Genomic DNA, 10,739 nt, shown 5'->3' on the forward strand with positions numbered 1-10,739 from the left:
TTGTTAGTAATATATTTTAAATATACATCAATATTATTTGATGGTGCATATTAAAATATTTTAATGTTGAATCACATTGAATTTTTTTATTATTATGAATATTTTTAACTGTAACATTAATTTATATTAAAAATGAAATGAATTCTTCTTATTCTTATTAGGAAGAACTTTATATTTATATTTTTCTTTGGATAGTGAATATTTTATTCTCTACAACATTAAAATATTTTCTTTTAACATTTTCTTTCTATATATAGATATACATGAAGTTGATATTGGCATAATCTAGCTAGCATATATATTTGAATAGTTTATTTAAATTATGTGCTGAGATATTTTTAGAAAGTATAAGGTTTAAACACATTACTCATATCTTCTTTTAGTTCTAATTAGTTCATCTTTTTTAAAGTTGATATGAAATTATGTTAAGTGATGTGGATATAGAAATATTTTATTTATGACTAAGAGAGTGAATTTTTTTACTACATTATGTTGTAATATCAATAACAAATTGAGTGACCTAGTGAGGTTAAAATTATCTATGTTTTATAATGATTTTCATTGAAACTAGCTAAAAATGCATATTCTTCTTTGTTTTTTATTATCGTCAACATCGTTTTTAATAGGAAAATGTGTCAACTCTATGTTGAACACAAACAAAATCACATATTTCCCTCATAGTACCTCTCAGTGCAATTATTATTAGCAATTGCACCAGATGTTGCAAAGGAAATGATGTAAGTCAATAGCATATAAAGAAAGAACATAGATGAAGGCAAATGTGATATCTTACAATTTGAATGAGAGGAATATTAGTATTTTTCAATAAGGTTTTCAAATCTAATGTTAAACAACAGAGATTTGTTACAATGTAAGAATTATGATACTTGAACATGTCACAATAGGGATTTTCTAAGCTGGATTATCTATTAACACTCATAGATAGTGTAATGGTTAGCTCACTAGAATAGAGCATAAAATTGCTACTATTAAAATCAAGCTATGCTTGATTGATGTCGCAGACTATAAGACCTGTCATTTAAGAATTAATACACACATAACTGAAACTGAAATCCACACAACGTATAAATATAAAATCTTAGAAACAATTCATTAATAAATAAAATATCTACAAGAGAACTATTGGTCTAATCATTGGCCTCTCATTCCTCACTTTATTTCACTTACTTCCACTTACATGCCTCATGGGCTCACCTAGATTTATACAAGTGGATATGAACTCAAAGTAAGTTCTAGATCCTAAACAAACTCCCATAATATCTCTCATGATACATAAAAACTCTCATCTAATCTCTTATCCCTAGATAAGATCTAATTAAGCTACAAATCTCTCAACTCTTCCAAAATACTCTCGAACCTTATTCTATTTACAATAATTCTCATTCTGTCTTAAAACTATAGGAAAATACATTAAATAATTAAATCCCAACTTAGGAAATGAACTCTTTTACTAAACATGATACCCTAGGTTAGATGCTCCTACATCAAACTCCCCAAGTAAAAGAATTCATGGTCTCCAGACCATATATCTTTATAAGTTGATAAAACTCCTCCTGGATCCAAAAATTTAGTTTGTTGTTGATCATCCATTCTTTCTTGTTCTGCTTCAGTGGTTGTGACTTTTAATTCACCTAGTTTCCAAATTTTATGCTGCAATTCTCCTCCTTCTTTGGTGATGTGTACTTGTGTAGTCCTCATCTTGCAATATCTTGGTTTAACTGTATTTTCCATCAATTTTCTTAGTTACTCAGTTTCAATATCCAATCTAGTTTCTGGTTGAGATTTACTGTTACTATCTTGGAATATCATTTCATCATTTTCAACATTAAATTGAAAATTATATTTTATCTCACGTTCCACTTTTTTGCTGTTTGATCATTCCTCTTCTTTATCTGAAACTTGATTGGATTTAGGTTCCATCAACATTTTTTCTAATAATTGTAGTTCTTATTCACATTTCATCAACATTTTATGTTCTCTTTCAGAAATCATTTCAACATACTAGTCTTCATCCCTGCATGAAACAAAATCAATGTCATGTCCATTATCTTCAAAACATCCTGCATCCAAACACAAATTATTAGATTTAAAACCAACATAATTGTTATCTTCGATCGATGATTCAGTCATCATATGTGGATCTTCTAAATAGTTTGTGGTGCCATCTATTAGAATCGAACCCACGTTCATATGAACAGATTTCATTTCAACATCATCATCATTCTCACCAAGCATTAATCCTTTTTCTGGTTCAGGAATGCATACATTTATGTCAGTTATCTAGAGCCTTCACACTTCCCTTAACAAAACTTTCAATGCGTACTTCTATTTCCTTGTAATCAACTACTTGATTGGCCATATCGCTATCATCTTCGTTATCCATCCATGATTTTGATTTTGTAGCAATTCCATCAACACATCAAGTCACACCTTCAACTCAATGATCTCTTTCTCTAACTCTTCATCACTTACAACAACTATTATGGTATCAGTGTGACTATCCATATTAATCTTCATATCCCTTTTCTTTTACATAAGATTTTTTGTACTCTGCTTCCTCTGTTACAAATAAGTGCAATATTCCTTGTCCTTACAATACATTGACCAAAATCTAGTGTCTTTACAATTCAATTTAGATTTGATTAAACTCTCTTAAAACTTTTACTATTGATTATTTCAATATTAAAAAAAAACTTTCTTATATTTTTATACACTCTTCATGCCAAAATATTCCTGCACAATTTAAATATGATAACCCTTCCAACAAAATACACCCTTATTACAAATCACTTATCACTCCAAATATTATAACATATATTTTATCCGTCCATTATCTTTACATTAAAAAAACGCTTTCGAGAACTTTTCTCCACATTCCAAAATCTTCCAATTCATAATGGTGTTCAACTAATAATAAAAAATATTGAAGATCACTTTTCACTATGTCTCCCTCTAAAAAGTGCATTCCGCATTTCCTTTTCATATAGTTTGAAGTATAATGTTTTAAGTAATTGTAGTATTGTGAAAGAAAAATGAAACCACGTAACTCCATTTATATTTTGTTGCATTCAAAAATTATTTTCGAATCTAATTTTCTCTACGCATCCCTGCAAGTGAAGATTCCGATTTTAAGTTGTTTCAAGTCCAACCCCCGATAAAAAAAATACAACCATGATAATAACAAGGTGCTCAAATTCCACATTTCAATCGGTTCTTTTAACATGAGATTTGGATACTACGGTCGTAGGGAAAGGCACTAGAGTTTGCAAAGCACCCATTCTTCCGAGGGTCGAATATCATAAAGCCTCTTGTACAAACCACTGACAACGCGACAAGGGTGCAGAGCAACATTAACTTTTTAAAATAGAGGGACAACATTTCCAATTTATCCCTCACTAATTTTTTTGTCATCATTTACACTTGATGCTACAAGAATCTCGATATACAAAAAGAATGTAAATGAAAAACAGCATTTGCCTCGGATCTTCCATGACATTCTCAAATATCCCTCTAGTTTGCAAGGATTCGTGAACAACTAGTCTCTGAAATGGTTTCAATGAAGAATAAAACAATGGTGCATCTCGAGAAACAACAAGCCAAACATCAAGCCAAGTTTCAGCCTATGGAATCCAAGGCTACAGTGGCAAAAACCGCCCTTGCCACCTATTCCCGTAATGCAAATGCTATTTCGACGGATAATGAACAAGTCAACAAATTAAAGGTTGAATTTAAGGATGAAAAGGAATCAAACTGAAAATTGGAAGAATTAAATGTTGTGGAGAATAAAAGACTGCAGGCTCTGATACCAAAATGATGTCGTAGACTATAAGGCCTCTGATTTAAGAATTGTGACACACAGAAATGAAACTGAAATCCACACAATATGTATAGATATAAAATCTCAAAAATAATTCATTAATAAGTAAAATATTTACAAAAGAAGTATTGGCCTAATCATTGACCTCTCATTCCTCACTTTACTTCACTTACTTCCACTTACATGTCTCATGGGCTCACCTATATTTATACAAGTGGATCTGAACCCAAAGTAGATTCTAGATCCTAAATAAACTCCCACAATATCTCTCATGTTCCATAAAACCTCTCATATAATCCCTTAGATCTAGATAAGATATAAATAACCCACAAATTTCTCAAATCTTCGAAAATACTCTCGAACTTTCTTCTATTTATAATAATTCTTATTTTGTCCTAAAACTATAGGCAAATACATTAAATAATTAAATCCTAACTTAGGAAACCAACTCCTTTAGTAAACATGATACCCTTGGTTAGATGTCCTTTCATCATCGACTTGGCGACTGCTAGAAGAATGACAAAGCATGACATAGATCCCGTGAAATGAATATGAAATAACAATAGAAAAGCCACATAATGCAACACCATGTAAACAACGTTTTCCTTGGAGAAGCAAATTGTGGGTAAAATTTCTAGCATCATGAAGGAGTGTATATTATAATTTATTTTTTAATCAGTAATAAAGGAAAAAATAGAATAATGAAATGGTTGAAGATATCTTGGCATATAGAGCCATGAATGAGAATGACACTCCATCACATTGTTAAATATTTCAACTGCATATCTTGAAAATACATAAGCACTACCCCACGCAAGAAACACAATTTGCCTTGTCCTTTCAGAGAATCCAATTATCCAAATTCAAAATCAAGTTCGAAAGTTTCCAAATAACATAGATAGAGGAGTTAGTAATCTTGTCCTAGTCTACTCAACAATTGGATAAATACAAGTAGTGTAACTACCTTCAGTAAGTGTCGTACTTCTTATGAGCAGTATGCATGAGATAATAAAACCAATATAACCACAATTTTCTACACAGATTGGAAGGAGGCTTCTTAGACGGGAGTTGCACAATTACATGGGATATTGCTTACACCTATACTTAACGAACTTTTAAAATCATCTGGAAAATCCCCCTTTGAACAACAATAGTGGAAGTCATTGGGATTAACACTAGTGGCATAACATATGAAAAATGTTGTTTTATTTGAGACTGTATCTACTCCAAATACATGTAGAATTTCGCTATGAAATCTATACCAAAAATTTATCTTCACTCAGTTTGAAGAAACAAACTATATTTTCAAACATCAAATCTCTGTGGGTGGGTTTCAGTATTTATCATGTTTGCCACAAGTCATTGGTGATATCATAATAGTAATGCCCTTATAAAGGCTCGATCTAGCAGTATAATTTAGTGAGCTAACATATCCAATGAAGTAGTAAAGTTAATTATAGCATAAAGTCACTAATTATAATGTATGTTCATAGTAAATAATAATAAAACCAATATAACCACCATTTTCTACACAGATTTGAAAAACTCTTCTTAGGCCAAAGTTGCACAATTACATGGCATATTGCTTACAACTATCCTCAATGACATTTTAAAGTCATCCAGAAAATCCCCTTTTGAAGAACAATCATGCAAGTCATTGGGATGAACATTATTGCCATAACATATGAAAAAATTTGTTTTATTTGAGACAATATCTACTCCAAATACAAGAAATATTTCACTATGTAATCTATACCAGTGGTCTATCTTCATTGAGTCTAAAGAAAACAAAAATATTTTTAGACATCAAATCTATGTGGGTGGGTTTGTCTTTAACATGTCTTCCGCGGGTCGTTGGTGATATCATAACATTAATGCCCTTGAAAAGGCTTGGTATAGTAATAGAATTAAGTGAGCTAACATATCCAATGAAGCAATCCAGTTAATTATAGCAGACAGTCAATAATTATAATGTATATTTTCAAACAATAATAATAAAATCAATAGAACCACCATTTATTACACAGGTTGACAAAAATATTCATAGACCAAAGTTGCAAAATTGTTGAGGATATTTCTTACAACTATACTTAAAAACCTTTTAAATTCATTTGGAAAACCCCATTTTGAACAACAATCATGCAAGTCATGTGGATGAACATTAGTGGCATAACATATGAATAATATTGTTTTAATTGAGATAGTATCTACTCCTGATACAAGAATAATTTCACTATGCAATCTATACCAGCAATCTATCTTCCCTGATTCTGAAGAAACAAAATATATTTTCAGACATGAAATCTGTGTGGGCAGGTTTTAGTCCTTATCATATCTGCCATTGTCCATTGGTGACATCATACCATTAATTCCCCTATAAATGCTCGATATAGCAATAGAATTTAGTGAGCTAACATATCCAATGAAATAGTCTAGTTAATTATAGATGACAATCTATAATTATAATGTATATTCATACACACTTTCACTAGAAAAGAAAGTGTTCCACAACAATGGGAATCCTACGAGGTAGGAGACACAGTTTATCATGAAATAAATCCTTCTATGTAATATCAATAGCCACATGAAACTAAGTCTTTTGAATTAGTACATCATTGTAACCTTACCCTTTGTAACCACTCATCACACATTTACCCACTTTCACCGGCCTGCCTTGATTAAACATGAGTTGAGGGCTACAATAACATGAATCAACCACCTAAATACATTTAAGAAATTGGAATCAACAAACTGAAATTTTAATGACCTTCCTTGGGAGCTATAGGAACCCCAAGAGGTAAACAACCCCTCTAGGTGCCCAAACCATGAGTCAGGTTGCTTTTCATTGACATGGACTCCTAGTCGCATGTGCAAGCCTACATTCATGCAAGTGTAGGACTTCAATCACATGCATAAGCCTGCAAGGTAGTGATTCTAGTCACAATTTCCTAATTTTGATCCTGCAACCGTAAAATTTATGCTACCTTTTTAGGGCTAGACTCGAGATCACTGCCCATAACTTGATGAAACTTTCAAAAATAATACATGACATGAAGACAAAGCCTCTAGCACAAAAATTGATCAAAGACTTGACCAAAACAAGCCTAACCATGATATTCATTTAATCAAACATTTTGAGAACATGCAATCTATAGGTCATGAATGCATATCAAAGCATAGGGATCTAATACTTATCTAAGAATCATCAAGAAGGTCTAGTTCTATCTCAAAATAGTTGCAATAACATATATTAGTCCAAGCATTCAATAACCATTCATTTACCAATCAAAACATGTTAAGAGCCATAACTAGAATCTGTCATGAAACCATGCTTATAACCATCATATAACCAGAATAATAATAGTGGTAAAGAACCATCAAATCCATATAGTAAAAATTATAAATACTCATGAAATATAAGAGGAAAGGAACTCTTATTAACATATGAAAAATCAAACCAAGTTAGGGACTTCCACGTGCCACCCAACCATATATTAGTTGAACCAAATCTTTCTGTCAAAAAATTACCCCCGTGACATATTCCAAGCATGAATGTGGGACTCTCGACAGAATAAACAGGGCTTCATCAAGCTTTACCGCATATCTCGCCATTACCAATCAAGGGATTTCTAGGTCTGAAGCAAGCACCTAGCTAATCAAGCTTTACTGCAATCCTGCCATGACTGGTCAAGCGATTCCTAGGGCAGAACAAAGAAACAAACACTACCAGGCTTGATCTAGGTGGATATTGGTGGGCACCCACGTATTCCACCTAGACGTTGAGATGGTTTCAACATTTTCCTTTATTAAAGTAGCATTTACTATTTTTAGTAATTTTTCAGGTCTTGAACTTACGGAGTTGTTTGGACCCCCTAAACAACATTTTATTGAGGTCCCTAGTAGGCCTATAACATTAGGAAGGTGCCTGCCACAAATCTTGTATTACTCAGAGATATCTTTCCAACGAGGTGTCATATGCGCCAAAGGAAGATCATATGACCAAGTTATGACCCTGGGAATTTGGCTACCCAACTAATCCCAACAGCCCCGACAAACTCTTGGAATTAACCTCCTGGGGTTAGGGGTTTGGCTGTTTAAGGTTCCCCTTTGTTGTTTAATAATAAAAACACCCTTGAGCCTCATTGTAACATAGTTGAGAGGCATGGATCAGCCACGTATCTTCTCATAGATAAGTTACCAATGCCTGATCTTGTTTATTTCCATTCTGGTTGTAAGCATCTTTCAATTCTTTAATATTAATAAAATAAGAATTTTTTTTATGCATCTATGTGTTTACGTTGATATCTGTATTCTATTGCATTCCTGCATAAGTCCAAATCAGTGGTATCAGATCGGTCTTCTCTTTCTCTGTTTTTCTTTGCATGTCCACAACAAGGTCAAGCTATAAGGAGTTAGGGCTCGAACTGGTTAAACCTTTGTAAGATCGGGCTCACAAAATCTGATGAGCTCCCATGGTGGATGAAAAGAAAGACAAGGGAGCAGGAGATCCTTTCAAAATATTGCTCGAGGAACCCGTCGAGTGACAGAGGAAAATGATGATGGATAACTTTTCCCAGATCCTTCAAGAGTTACCCATAGGTGACACATCTTCATCCAACAAGCACTCTAGAGGTGCCACTCCCTTTAAGGTACAATTCAAATTTGAGATTCCCATATTTGAAGGCTAGATAGATGCAAAAGCCTTAGATATATGGTTAAATTTTTTGGAATCCTATTTTTCAGTTCATAGCTTTTCCAATCAAGAAAAAAATTACTTTTGCACTCCTCAAATCCAACCCCCATGTCGAGGACTAGTGGGAAACCTACTGTGAAAAGAAGGATGAGAGGGAATGCTCACTTTTCTAAGCTGCACCCACTTGGAATTATTTATGAGACGCCATCAAGGAACAATATTACCATGTTGGGATATATAAAGGTAAATACATAAAGTGGACCATGTTGTGGCAGGGAAGGGACCAAGATGTGTCGGAGTTCACAAATATTTTTCATACCCTTCACATGATGTTGGGTATCAAGGATTCTAAGCAGCATTTGGTACTCAAGTATCATGCCTGCCTATATAAGTACATCCAAGACAAGATGGATTTCGTGGACATGTCCTTTCTTGGCACCACCTATCAATACACTGTCAAGGTTGAGAAAAATTTTAAACAGAAGAAGCGAGACTTTGGATTTGTGATTCTAAAGCAAGGGAAAGGCATTCCCCAAAAAAAAAAAACAAAGGGAAAAGCCAAGGTGGGGTGACCTAGGACAACCCGCCAAAACCACAAGCAACGAACAACACCATGAAGACAAAGCAGGACATAGGAAAATGGTGTGAGTTCCATAAGAGCCCCACTCACAACATAAGTGAGTGTCAATCCAAGCAGTCACCAGTGGCTGAGATGAAGGCTTCCGAATCAGATGCATATTTTGACTCTGAGTCTGGACCTAGGTAAATGAAAAAATGAAGCATATGATTGATGTAGAGCCCAGTGCCACCATTGCCACCACTAAGGCCCATAATATTAATATTGATGATCCAAACGAGGTGGAGTGTCTCTTCCACTCAGAGATGTGGGTGAAGGATTCTTTGCTGCAGTTCATTGTCGGTAGCAGTGTTGGCATTATGATGCATGTGTTGTACTTTATGGAAACCCACTTGTAGTAGAACAAGTATATGGAAACTAGGTGAATCTATAGGATAGATCAGAGGTAACACAATGATGGAACAAAGATGAATCTACAGGTCAGAGGTGACAGAATGATTGTCAAAGGTTTGATACAAGGAGATTTTTAGTGTGTGTTGTCCTTGATATTTGATGAATGAACTAATTAATAAAAGTATAAACATGATGTTACAAAATGCATGACAGTTGTGTTTACAAATGTGAAAAAATGCAGGGCAGTTCAGAGAAATCAGTATAGAAGTGATGTATGATGGCAAATCACATTATAACAGGTCAATTCAAAGGTAAAAATGATGTTGGAATAAAGTACTATAGATCAGAATCAAGAAGTTGAAGAAAAAGGATGTTTTCAGGTATGTTATGTTGTATATGCAGGTTCACTATACAAAAAGAGTGTATACACGTGGGTTCTCTATGCAAAAGGAGCGTATACATATGCACACACTTTCACAAGAGGAAAAGTGTGTATGGGATGAAAAATTAAGGAAATAAAGGTGAAAATAATACCAAGTGCCAATACCATGGTATTAACCCACAATATTGAGGGGAGTAACACTTATTTGATATCGTCTAAGAATACTAGAGGTTCTAAGTGTTGTTTTGGTCCGAAGTATTGAGAAAGGATAAATCTATATAAGGAGGAGAAGATAAAAGGGCTAAGTGCACAAGTAATGAATATCTTATGAAGTGTTATATCAAAAGAAATTATGGATGTTATGGGTTTTTGATGCTTTTCTTGATTTGGACTAAGTATGCACTTGAGTGTTTGATGATGGATGAGATCTAATTATGGATCAAGATCATAATGACTTATCATTATGAGATTTGATAATGGATAGGCTAGATCTGAGTGCTAGCAAATGTTTTGTGATTTAAATGCTATGATATGGGTATATTTGAAGACTGGAATAGCCACGAAGTTATAAGTTTTTATCTACAGATCTGTATGTTGGCTCTCCTTACTAAAGGTGCGTATACACGTTGGTTCAACACTTCCAAGTAGCGTATACGAAAGAAAATCATGTTGTTTAGAGATGACTAATCTATCTTATTAATGTTGTTTTTTTATTGCTATCTATCAATGATGTCTTCTTATATCTAAAAGCAGAATTGCATGCATAAGGAGATTGAGTTTGGTTGATTGATTGATTAGTAATACGGGTGATATTTGCTGCTATCTGTATAGAACTCTATAATTTGATAGTAGATAT

Source organism: Pinus tabuliformis, chromosome 6, assembly GCF_031772625.1.
Source record: "Pinus tabuliformis cultivar Carrire ecotype Pingquan chromosome 6, CPIR1, whole genome shotgun sequence".
NCBI lineage: Eukaryota > Viridiplantae > Streptophyta > Pinopsida > Pinales > Pinaceae > Pinus > Pinus tabuliformis.